Genomic DNA, 12,348 nt, shown 5'->3' with positions numbered 1-12,348 from the left:
ACTTCTGAAAGACCTGTCCTAACCTGCAGCTTCTCAAGTGGTTTCTATTATTTCAAGAGCAGTGTGGCTGTACTGAAAATTTTCTTTCACTTCCTCAGGCTTAATTCCCAGAAGTCAGCGGAGACACCTTGATTAAAGCGCAATTCTGGTCCTCTCGTCTTTGTGACCCTGCTGCCAGAGTATGCTGGCCTCTGCCTTAACCAGCCCCAGGGCCCAACGCAGAGTGTCCAGATCTGAGGGTGTCCATCCCTCCGGCAGAGTGGTGTCGTTGGGAGTGGAGCATGGAATTGGAACATCGGTTCCCATGCCTCATGCTGACTCCATGCCTGGCCATCTGCCATGGTGTCCACTCAAGGTCACCCCCCTTCTCAGTACCATCAACAGGGGGAAACTTCTGCTCACACGTCAGACACTTTGCTGCAAACTCCCATGTCTTCGCCCAAGCACTTGGTGACTGTGGGTAGCATAGTGCACCCCTTCCTCCTTTATAGGCAAAAATTCTGCATTTCATTTTCTAACTCATGTCCTCTTTTTCCTTACAGGCCACACCATACGTGGCTTTTCCTTTAAAAAAGAACAGCCCCCCCCAACATRCACATCCCTCCCTCCATCCTCTGTACGTGCCAAACTCCGCTTGCGCTCCATGTGTATTTTAATCTTTGTCAAGCCCTGCCTTGGCACCGCAGTCGGACACCTCATTCTGCAAGAGTCAGTGTGATCTCACTCTGGTCACAGTCATTTTCTTCCTGCTGGAAAAAGAACATTTGGGCTATTAGCAAAGAGGAAGCTCACAGTGTCATGCAAGTTTATATTGAACAATTGTTGTACCAAAAGAGCTGGAAAAACAATTTTTTCAAGCACCACTATATCATTTCCCATTTTTTTAAACAAACGCTCAACATATTTCAGCTATAAAAAATGGACAGTGGATTAACTCTTTATGTTGCTTATAGCCAGCTAAAAAATAACTGATGGTTTAACCCCAGAACCCTGTATCTCTAAACCCTCATGCTGGATCTTTATCTAAAAGTCGTGATTCAAAATAAGCTGTAATAAAAATTAAGCACCAGCCAAGGCAGGAAATAAAATACTTGCCCTACCCTTTCTATCTTGTTCCCCATGATTACAGGCCTATTGAGCGTACCATAATGAAACACAATAGAATGAGATCAAATAATAAATGGAAGCAATACATCAGCCATATACTCCTTTAGCCTGAAGTAACTTTTACCCTCAATTTCGATCCATAAGGCCACACACAGAATAACACATATTACCCAAGAGGTAAAGCAAAAAACATTTGAACAGCAGAATTTGCTGTCCCAGGATAGCAAAATGGTAAGTAATGAAGTCTCAATTGATTTTGCTGGTGATCACATAACAGGGAGTTTCCCAAAGGAAAGCCAAACTAATCTTAAAAGACAAGTGGACTCAAGTTATGTATCGCAATGCTGACTTTTATTTCATCATTTACTTCAAAAGAGAGGTGTTTTATTGATCTCCGTGATTTTTTTTGTAAATAGAGGCTGTGAAAAGCTGGGCTACCCCRAGCCAAGCAGGAGTTTTCTCTTAGCCTTGCATGTGGGAGCCAGGACTTTATTCCCTGCCTTGGGAACTGCTCAGAGCCTTTCCTGCAGCGCTTGTGTTAGCGCTGCCCCAGCCATCCGAGACATTAGATAGCAGAGATCCAAACAATTATCTGGATCAACTGGCCAGACCTTGAAGGACAGATTATTTTACCTTCCCTGTGTCTTTCATAGCCATGCAGACCATTCTTCTGCAAGGGGACTCACAGTCAAATGTGATTCCCTCCTTATTTCTCCAAAACAAGGAGCAATAGGACAGAAATCTCAGACAAAAATGTTTGCATAGTTATACCTTGTGGGACTAGTTACTCTGGATATTGTCAAGAATGAGGGCAAAGGGGGAACTAGGTTAAAAGCTGGACATTCACGTAGCCCACAAACAAAATTTGGGAATATTAAACCTCTTGCCTGAAAGGCGTAAAACCCTGATTTTTGGAGTACAAACCAGCCTTTTACTGAAGGGCAGAGGAAGGATATCTCCCCTCTCCGGCCATGGTATTGGGTAACTCCTCCACTGGGGATATGACACTTCCATTTGAAGCAGCAGGTATTGGCCAGCGATCAGATAAACCACGGGTCTGCCCTGAGCTTTCAGCTCCTATTTCACTTCTTCCCTGAGCTGAGGCAAGCCAGGGGAGACTTCCGAGGGCACTGCTCCCAGATGACCCAGAGAAGAAGGCCACTACGAAGAGCTATGCTCTGGAGGGGCCTTGGATCAGGCCCATGGCTACCAGCTGGGGCAATGGGAAGGAGTATTTTAACGAATTCATCATCTGAGAGGATGAGCTCAAATGTGTTTCAGCTTCTGGATTGTCATCTGTGAGGAGACTTAAGCCTCTGCCAAGTATTTGCCCACACAGAGTCATTGCTTTTAGGGGACTAAAACAAGTGGATGAGAGGTTTCCACCAGCCAGACACCTCTGTGGCATAGTGGCATCCAAGCAGGACTTCTTACTCCTGGTGTTAGGTTTGTGTCTGAAACAGTTGCTAGAATATTAAGTTTTGGAGTTTTCTGAATGGTATCTTTTGCTCTTGCAGGCTGGTTAAAACCCTGAAGTAGGCTTTTGAAGAAGTCTTTTTGACCTGGTGTATGAAGGCCTGTAGTCCAGTATCTGTCCCTCACCATTGCTAGTGCCAGATGTTTTAGAGGAAGGTACAAGTAACTGCAGCAGTCTGCTATGACATAACCTGTTTGCAGGAAAAGCAACCCCATTGATTAGTGGTTTGATTAATCCCCAAAGTATAAGATTTTATAGCTCTGCAAAGCACTTTTTTCTTTTGTTTCTTTTGCTGTCGTAATTCCTAACCTTCTTGTTATTCTTGTACATGTTCATTGCACTGGGGAATTTGGTGACATTTTCTCACACAGGGCGTGCACAATGGAAACAAAAGTACCCAGAAATTGTGACAGCTGCACATCAACCAAATATCCATTCTACCCAGGATTTGTCACATGCTGGTAATCAAATTACAAATTAATTATTTTATTCCTTTTCAGTGCTACCTCACCACTTCTGAAGGAAGTCATAAAATCTATTGCTTAAAAAGCTCTGGTTGATCATAGCAGATTTTCTGCAAAGCACATACCAGCTGTGATTGAGGTTCACTGGTCTCACTACCGGAGAGAAGCAAAACATCCTCACATGTTTTTCATCCCAATTAAAGTTCGATAAACTTAGTTTGCTGACATCTGGGCTCTGTATTGGTCCCCAAAGAATTGCCCTAATGTACTACCCCAAATCTAGGTTATCTGAAATTACGAGATGAAAAGATTGATTCTGAGATTTTATCTTATCACTGGTTTATTTGCTGTAGTCTAGTGACAAGCTAGTTGGTAGTCACAGTACATAACAGGAAACTGAATTACATGGTGTAAGCACACTTACCCTGCATTTTGATGCTAAACAAGTTATGTCTTACAATGAACTCCTATGATAAACAAGATTCAAAAAAAAAAAATACAGGAGAATGTCTCTAAGAAATTATTTATCTCTTTGTAAAGCTGCAGTATTGTAATGCAACTTTAGTTTTGGAAACACAACTTTCCTGCAAATCCCTCATTAGACTTTGCAACCTAAAAGTTAATAACACAGGGTGGAACACCATTTTGTCTGTGAAATGTTTAGCAAAAGCTAAATATCCTTAAATTACACTCATGGCAGTATAAATGTTTTGACTTCTTTTGCAATCACAGTTTTGTTAAGCAGCAGAATTACTTCTGTTGAACTTGTAAACTTTCCAGTACAGACCTGCTTTTATTGACAGTATTTTTTGCAGCATTTTCAAGATAAAAAACTATTTTGATGATCAGAAGAACCTGGCACTTAGTTATAAGAAAATTAGGACCAAATGTTGACTTAAACATTATTTATTGGTTTATTGTGGTAGGAACTTGCAGGGGTTTTGTAGAGGTTAAAACCCATTCATGAATGGGAGCTGATGAGACATGATGTTAACAAGAACAATGTAAGTACATAAGTAGATAACTACCTGGACAGCTGCATGTAGTTAGAGGTTCAAGCAATCATCTGCGTTTATTGACTGGTCCATAAGCATCTGCTTCTGCTGGGCATTACCAGCTAGGAGAGAAGAAAGGCTGTGGAGAAATTTTGGTGCAGGGACCTGCTGAAAGGTGTGAATTTGGGACTCAGCCTGGACAGACAAAAGAGTGTTTCAGTGTGCTCTGCCTTTAAATTAAGGCTGGGGTGACTCTGCCAGCTTCAATGGGAGGACCTGGTTCAGGTCATTTCCAGTAGGGCCCTTACTCTGAAACTTCATGAACCAAAACTGTTGCTATGACCCTCCGTTAGCAATAACCATCTCAGTGTGGCTTCTTGTTTGTTAAGTGACTGTGGATTCAGCTGCTGGAGCATGTAACAGTTGGTAGCCTTTTGCTGTATATGTTGGAGAGGATGAAATAAATGCTCACAGCCTGCATGCAGAATGAGAAAATGATACTAACGCAGATGGAAAAAGAAAAAGAGGCAGGCAGGAAATAATTGAAAAAAATCCATGAGAAAATGGATTTTGTGGTGTATTTAACCATGGCTAGGGGGTGTCTATGAAATGAGAAAGTTTATTTGCTTGCCTGTAGGGTGTATTTGTTTTTTAAAATTTCCTTAAAAAAGAGCAGGAGAAATGGACCAAAAAGTCAAGTTTCTCATCAGCTGGTGACTCAGACAGCTCAAGCTGAGAGCAGCTCTGTGATTTCTCACTAAGCAGCATGTAGCTCTCCCAGGCCTTGGTGCAGAGACCCTCCTGAAAGACCATTTGGACCAGATACACTTTACGCTGGTGTCTAAAGCTATGCAAGCAGATGGGTTTTTACTGAAAGAAGAATACCCTGAATGAAAACAGGATTAGCTTTGTGGAAAAATCACCTGTGCTAAACACTAGTTTGGGCCAGTGACTGATGTAGTGGCAACTAATGGAAGAAGCCAAACATCTGTTTCCCTAAATCCATTTTAAATGTTTCCCTCATCCTTTCATACTGCCAAGCTTGCAAGTATTTCAAGATCAAAGTGTTCCACTTCTTGAGCATTTTCTATATTTAGCAAATACCTGAATGAAGCAATGACCTTTTTCAATAAGAGATGAGTCAGCAACTGAACTGTCTGATTCCTACATGTGTGCACAGTTTTCTTCCAGGTACTCAGCCTGCTCATGAGTGCCATGCTTACACGTCCTCTTAATATCGAGCTCATCTGGCATGGGGCCTCACATCTGCTAATCAATGATGGACATCACCAGCACCTCCTGTACTAAAGATGCTGTTGATCTGGGATATGTAAGACCGCAAGAGGGCAAGGCCTGGGTTTCCATCCCATGTAAATTGCCAAGACTTTTGAATCCTTCTTCCAGCACTTAGCGCAGACCAGTTGAAATCTTCCACTTTGATTATTTCTAAGCCTTTTATTTATGAGTCAAACTTTCATTAATTTGCTGCATATTTTTATGGATATGTACCATAGCATATATGTGTGTGAGTATTTTAGTAATCACAGGTTTCAGGAAGAAATATTAGTAGCAAATAGAACACTTTCTTTTCATTGAGAAGGTTAAAATGGGGCATTTTGACAATTTGGAAGCTGACATTCTTTTCAAAACATTTTTTTTGCAGTTTCATTGGATAATTTCCACCAGTTCTATAATGAAGCTATTCAAAAGAGGCTAAACAGGCAAAGTACTTAAACGACGATATTCCAAATGGCAGTCACTTCAGAGGGAGGCACTGGTACATGCCATGTGCTTTTAGACACATCTTCGTTCTTCAGTACTGTATGTATTAAAAAGTGTTTCTCTTTTTTCCCCGATAGTCTTTGAGGAGGGTGTGGAGCTTTATGACCTCCTCCTCGGAGCAATCTTGCTATCCAAATGTACTCAGGGCAAGGGCTATTACAATGGTACAAGTTGTATAATATGCCTTTTGTTAAGTAACGTCAATATACCATATACTATTTGTAAATAATCACATTATACCTGATGGGTTTTATATACATATTTTTTCCTGTTAATAAAGCTTTGATTATTTTTTAAAGAACAAGAAAGTGGAAGCCATCTGTACTCATGTGCAGCTTCCAGGAGAACTTAGATAGGCTGAAAAAGCATTTCCAAGAGCTGACTGAAATGGATAATTTTTGTTTTCTAGAATTTTTCTCCCTTTTCCCTGTCTCATATCCATACTGACATGATTGTCATTTTAATTACATAATATTGCACTTCTTCAAATGAAATTTTCTTGTTGCTGATGTAATAACTGTTCTCCCATCAAGATGCATGGAAGTGTATACAGTTGTGGGTGGGGGAAGGAATTTAATATATTTTTATACAGAACTCATCTATACTTAAAAAATGAGCCAATTTCCATGTGGAAACAGATTTGGCCTCCTTTAAAAACTGGCTGACTTCCCTGGAAAATGTTTCCATTTCGGCCAACTGCACTCTAAACTAACAGAACTTTCTTTGCGAACATTGTGAACCCAAAACGCAGTACAGAAAACTTTTCAGGATGAGTTTGTTTGCTGCTTTATATGACTGCAGTTGTCACCCAGCTATGAAATTGGCTCGATCTCATGGTGAGTAGCTTCAGTCTTTTCAGAAGTGCAAAACAGAAGTTACAGCCATGAGCAATTGAAAACCTGAGTTTATCCTCTCATCTGGAGCGTGGTATCAGCCACAATATAGAGCTCCTTAGTGCCATGCTGGGATATTCAGTCTGTACTTACAGAGAGGGAGGCCAGCCCAAGCCAAACCCAAAACTAGCCTTGACCCAATCCTACCTCAGGGTCTGAAACAGCCTGAACAAATCATCCAGACACATTGAAAATGGGGAAAAATTTATCCTTGTGCTGTTAGTGTGAAGCTGTGCGAGCAAATTCCTGGGCACCATGCTAAGGCTTTACTGTGGAGTTTGATTTGTGCCAAGGATGGATTTCAATACGTGGCTATAATCTTGCAGATGTCTTGCCTTTGCTTCTAGAAATGCCCAGACCACTGAGGGATGAATACGGTTTTGCACAGTGTCCTCAGTGCTGACGCTAACAAATCAGAAAGTCTATTCTGTTAGTGGAGGGTGGGGGAACGAACAGCCCAATAGCCTGATGTCCATCTTATTTTTTTAATTATAAACTGTCTTTCCTTCTTGCCTGACTATAGTCCCAGGCCTGTTGAATCTCACTCTCTGAGCAGTTGGCTTCTGGTAGCTGCCATCTCTTCTGTGCAGCCTGACCGGCACATGGTGGGCACTGCTCTCAGAGCATGGTGAGGGTCCTGCTGAGCTGGAGGACACCTTCCTCAAGGCATTGTGCTCTAACACCATGGACCGTGTCTCCTGGCCCACCGCAGCCCCCCGATACAGTCCCATGCTACAGGTGTGTCACCTGCCACCACGCAGGATGCAGTGTGGTTTCCTGGGTCCCAGACCAAGCCTCCACCTCTCTTCTCTGCCTCTGAGCTGATCTTGGACAGAGGCTGAAAGCAATGAGGTTAAAGTGGGTTGCTCTAGGTCACCCAGCAAGTGAGTGGGAGAACAAGTATTACAGCAAGTTCCTCTCAGCTTTGCTGCACACAGTTCAAAACCCACTCTCTAGCTGCCTAAATGTTTAAAGAAAAAATCTCCCAGGGTTCCTATCTTCATAGTGGGTTTTAACATGTCATCATGTCCTTTCCATCTGAAATGTATATTAAAAATTCCAGAATCAATTATTTTTTGCCAGTGTCAATGTTACAAGAAGAAGAATATTGTCTTTTGGGTTGCTAACATGCTATACGGGTTGTCATAGCAATAATATATGATTGTCTTGTTCAATTTTTATTTAGGAAGTGCATTCAAGCTTCACATTTAAACTGGATTAACCAGTTTTCTGAAGTGATCGGTGTCATCCTTTGGACAACAACATACTTGGATGAAAATGAATGGCCAGTTCAGGTACTCTTTCATCTTTCTGATGAAATTTCTGATAATTTTATACCTTTTCTTGGGTTTTCTTTCCTTAATAGAGATATTCTGAAGACAGTTCAGCTAATCAATATATTTATGTAACAGGCAGAAGCCTGCCATATGGTGACATTCTTCTCTGAGTCTGTTCCCAACTCCTGACTGGGTCTATTCCTGGATTTACTGAGAATCCTCTGAGAATAACAGCTGGGTGTAAAATGATAGCCTGAGGGTGCTGTCCAACACACACTTCAGATTTTGGATTATTTATATATTTAGGCAGATAGTGATAAAGTGGAGCTTGCTATCCTTACAGTTTCTGGTTATAGAAAGCAGGTTTCTCTACAGACCCACCAAATGCTCTGTGACTGAGGCAGCGTTACAGTTTCCCAGAGGAAAGTGGTCTTGGTATAGGCACACCTATAAAATTAACCCACTTTAAACAAGTAATCACAGGTTTAAGGAGATGCCTGTTTCTAGTGCTATTTGCTATTGCAAACATTGAGGCTGCTGAAAAACTCTGGAGACTCTGATGGTGGACTGAGCTTTAGTATTTAGCCAAGGGGACTCCTGGAGGAGATGGTGGAAGTGAGTTCCCTGCCCTCTCTTGGGGTGGAGTTACATCTGCTTGTGCTTCTCAGGTTTATTGCTGCTAACTTTTGGGCTACTGTAGTGGTGCCGTGGCCATTTCTGCAGGTGCACAGAGCAGCAAAGTGCAAAGCAATTCACTCTTCTGTGTTTGGCTAAACCTGAAAACCTTCTGTTTCCAGACCCTACTACCATTGCCTGTGTCGCTTCCCTTCAGCACACGCCATTCAGGACTATCGTCAAAGGCAAAGACATCCCTCCTGCAGCTTTTCCTCTCTCAGCCCATGTTATGTCTACATTTCATAGGAAGTGAACTGGTTTTAGTTTGCTTCTAGCTGCAACTCAGCCTGTGGGGTTTGTTCCCACCCTGCGTGCATTTTCCAACACATCCAGCCTCAGTCCTGGAGGTCTGCAGCACATTTGAATGGGCAGTCACAAATGTTGGTCTTTAGTCTGGGAAAGAGAGATGTCTGCCTGCAACTTACTCTGCAAAAGGCATCAAATAGCCCAGAATTACTCACCTTTGGAAAACTTCAAAGAACCCTACAAGTTAGGGCAGTCTTTTTTAAGTGGATGGGTTGTATGGGATGTGAGGGCATGGAGTGATGAGGAAGAGGAGGAATCAGGTTTTATAGAGAGAGGAGTGGTTTAGTCTAGATGATAGGACACAACGAATTGCTCGGTGTGCAGCGGTTGAGCAGCTCACACTTATTTCACGAAGATCAGAAAAATGTGCACAGTGGAATAAATACTGGTTGTTATTTCACAATTACACCCTGAGAAACCATACTGAGTTCAGCACAATTGCAAGGCACAGCCCACGCCAGCCCCCAGAGTTCAGGGGAAAGCGTGACTTCTAGCCACCCCAAGCTTTCCCCCTGCCTGAATGGCTGGCTGAGGTGGCCTGTCACCACTGCCATAGCAAGACCACAGTTACCACCGCAGGAAAGGGGTCTTGTTGTGTGTGGTCACTACTGCAGACCACTACGGGGCACTTGGGATGAACAAGACAGTGCTGGCAGGGGCTAGATTTCTGTCCTCGATAAACGTATGTCTGGCACCATGGGTGCCATCTGATATGCTTCATTTCTTTATACCGCTACCCCATTTCAGACTAGGGCCTTCTCACACTTGTAATTGTTTTCAGGACTGAAGTTATAGGCACCACCCATAAATGATTCACATTTCTAAAGGTAATTGTTCCCATAAAAGAATGAGTTATATTTTGTATGTAGGAGTGAATGACCCTATGGAGGGTAGAATATTTTCCTAGCTAGCTTATTTCTATGTAGGAAAACACTACCCTAAGATTAACTCATCCAAGGGTTTCCAGATACAACTTCCAATTGACTTTGCAAGTAAGATAGACTTTCCAGGCAGGCAGAGGCCGAAGGACATTTTAACCTGACCAGTCACTGCTAACCGAAAGATGTGCAGGAACTGATTAGAAAATGACCTTTGATATGTCACGATATGACCTCATAGTCCAGTGCTGTACTGTACCATTAGTGGAAATAAATGCCTGAAATTCAATAACGTATACTGCCATTTCCCGTTCTTGATGGTGCAGAAGGCAAAGAGAGAGAAGAGCCAGTTTTAAATGCAGTTTCATGCAGACCTTTGAAGATTTACACTGGAAAGTATTTTGACATTTATGAGGCGCATTTAATCACCTCAGGTGGTGTCGGGTAGATACTTTACTGCTGACGCGGAGAAATTGCAGGAAATGTTTGAATGTGGTCACAGTATAATGGGAGGTGTTGGTATCTCTCAAGGCTGTGCAGTCCAGTCAGTAATTCTCAAACGTACTCTTAGTATTAGCCAAAGAACAGAGACCCGGGGGCTGAGCTGAATATTTTATTTTAGCCCTCTGTCCCCATAACCTTGTGGGATGCAGGAATGGATTTTATCTCCTGCCCCTTGCCAATAATGCAGCTGTAAGGGAGTGTAGGTCAGGGCCAGACAGAGTACCTGGTTAATATAGTGATAACTGTTACCAGAGAATCTTACACCCTCTACTTTATTCGCCTACGTGGCCCAGTAGTAGCCTACTGTTGTGCTTCCTGTTCATGTTTATAAACAAGCAGAATAAAAACCAGCAGCATGCAGTTGGTTCAGATCTCGTGAATTTGTCAATCATAAGATCAAGCCCATTCCTAGTTTTTAAGAAAGGACTGAGCCGGGCTCCCATCTGCCTTCCATCCATCCACTGAATTAGCCCCCTCAAGGTGTTTTCTGAATAGAAATAGGGCCTATTGGTGTCCTCGGGGTGCTGAACCTCTCTGCCATTTCCTTTAGGTTTCTTAAATTATCTTCACTGGACCAAAGGATATGGAGCAGCAGCTTGGCAAGTTAAGCAGGAATGTACATTCAGAGGTGTCAGTGTGTTAAAGGCTTCTCTGAGCTTAGCAGCCCTTGGAGGAGGCAACCAAGGAAGAGAAATGATTGAACTGAACCTGTGTCCTAGGAGCTCTCTGCTGTGCTTAGCAGTTTATGGGCCTCATTTAGCTTCCCAGAAAGTAACCTGTAAGTTCTGCAGTTGATTTCAGCAAGTGTCAGACTAGGCTGTGTGTTTGGAGGTTTCTATTTGGAAAAATATTTTTCAATTCCCTTTTAAAACTGAAACTTGGCGTGATGAGGACTCTACTAGTTATTGAATTAGTAGTTTCTTCAGAACAACAACGACAGGTATTTTGGAATATATACACTTTGCCAGTATGGCTGATCCACATAAGAGGTTCTGTCCTTAGCTGTTTCATGGCTAAAATCCAAATATAGCTTCATCTCGTAAATATGCCCATAAAAACACAGGCACCTTGCTGATATGTGAGTTAGGAATGAATTTGCCATAGGCTCTCTTTATAATAAGTGGAGGTAGAGAAGAATCTGTGATTCAGATCTCAGTGAGCTGAACTAATGCGTAGAGGGAGAAGAAGGCTTTCCGTTGCTCAGACTTACTGTTTGTGTGTGTGTCCCAATCAAGTTAAGATATAAGGCTACAAGGAGTCTTCTGCAGTAGAGTTAAGCATGCCAAAGCACCAGCCAGCTGCCTTGTGCCAAGTGTGTCTTCTCTCCAGCTCAGCCCTCATTCAGGGTATCCCTGTACTGTACCAGCTATTGCGACACTATTCAAGAAGCAGCAATTTAGCCTCAGTTTGACACCTAAGCCAAGGCTGGATGAACTTAAGCTAGACAGCTGGTTCTTCTTGTCTTTTTTCCCCACCTATGGAACTACATAATGTGACTTTACTATAATGTGATCTTCTCTATTCAGGCAGCTCTTGTCCTGGGAGAGGATGTTTTATTAATGTCCAAATATCTGTGCTGTAATTCTGTTCTACTTACAGGGCAGCATGTGGCAACTATGCTACATAAGTTAGCTTGCTCCCTTAGAATGGAATGCTAAGCCCATATTTTTCTAACCTGGACAGTGAGGAAAATGTGCCATAAGTGTATCTAAAACAGTTCATCCCCTTCCTGGGATACCTACTGACTGAAGAGTCAATGGTCATGAAGAGACTTGGGGCTTGAAAATGTTAACTGTATATAAATAAATAAATATATATATATATATATATATATATAAAAACAAATCATGTTACAGAGACTTTTTAAAAGCTGGTTCAGCTTCCCATTAGTGCATACTAATTCTTAGTAAATCAAAGAAAGGTGGTCTTAGAGCCAAGATGATCAACACAGCATTAATTTTTTTTCTGTTTGCTCATTCACAGCACATTT

At 42.2% G+C, this 12,348-nt stretch overlaps 1 long non-coding RNA gene across 12 annotated transcripts in view; it reads left to right on the top strand.

Moving 5' to 3' along the window:
- The window catches only part of LOC112965536, a 107,355-nt gene that overhangs the window by 56,499 nt on the left and 38,508 nt on the right, over positions 1-12,348 (top strand). For 8 of the 12 annotated variants that reach the window (XR_003253317.1, XR_003253316.1, XR_003253312.1 and 5 more), the window contains 3 exons: positions 2,625-2,739; positions 5,707-5,864; positions 7,905-8,013. This is a non-coding gene — a long non-coding RNA (uncharacterized LOC112965536). Of the gene's footprint in view, positions 1-2,624; positions 2,740-5,706; positions 5,865-7,241; positions 7,457-7,904; positions 8,014-8,792; positions 12,130-12,348 lie in introns of those variants that run through there. The other 4 variants (XR_003253321.1, XR_003253310.1, XR_003253309.1 and 1 more) reach the window with 3 other exon arrangements.

Source organism: Apteryx rowi, unplaced genomic scaffold (assembly GCF_003343035.1).
Source record: "Apteryx rowi isolate R43461 unplaced genomic scaffold, aptRow1 scaffold_22, whole genome shotgun sequence".
NCBI lineage: Eukaryota > Metazoa > Chordata > Aves > Apterygiformes > Apterygidae > Apteryx > Apteryx rowi.
Note: the sequence above shows the minus strand (reverse complement) of the source record. Positions and strands in the feature narration are given on the sequence as shown.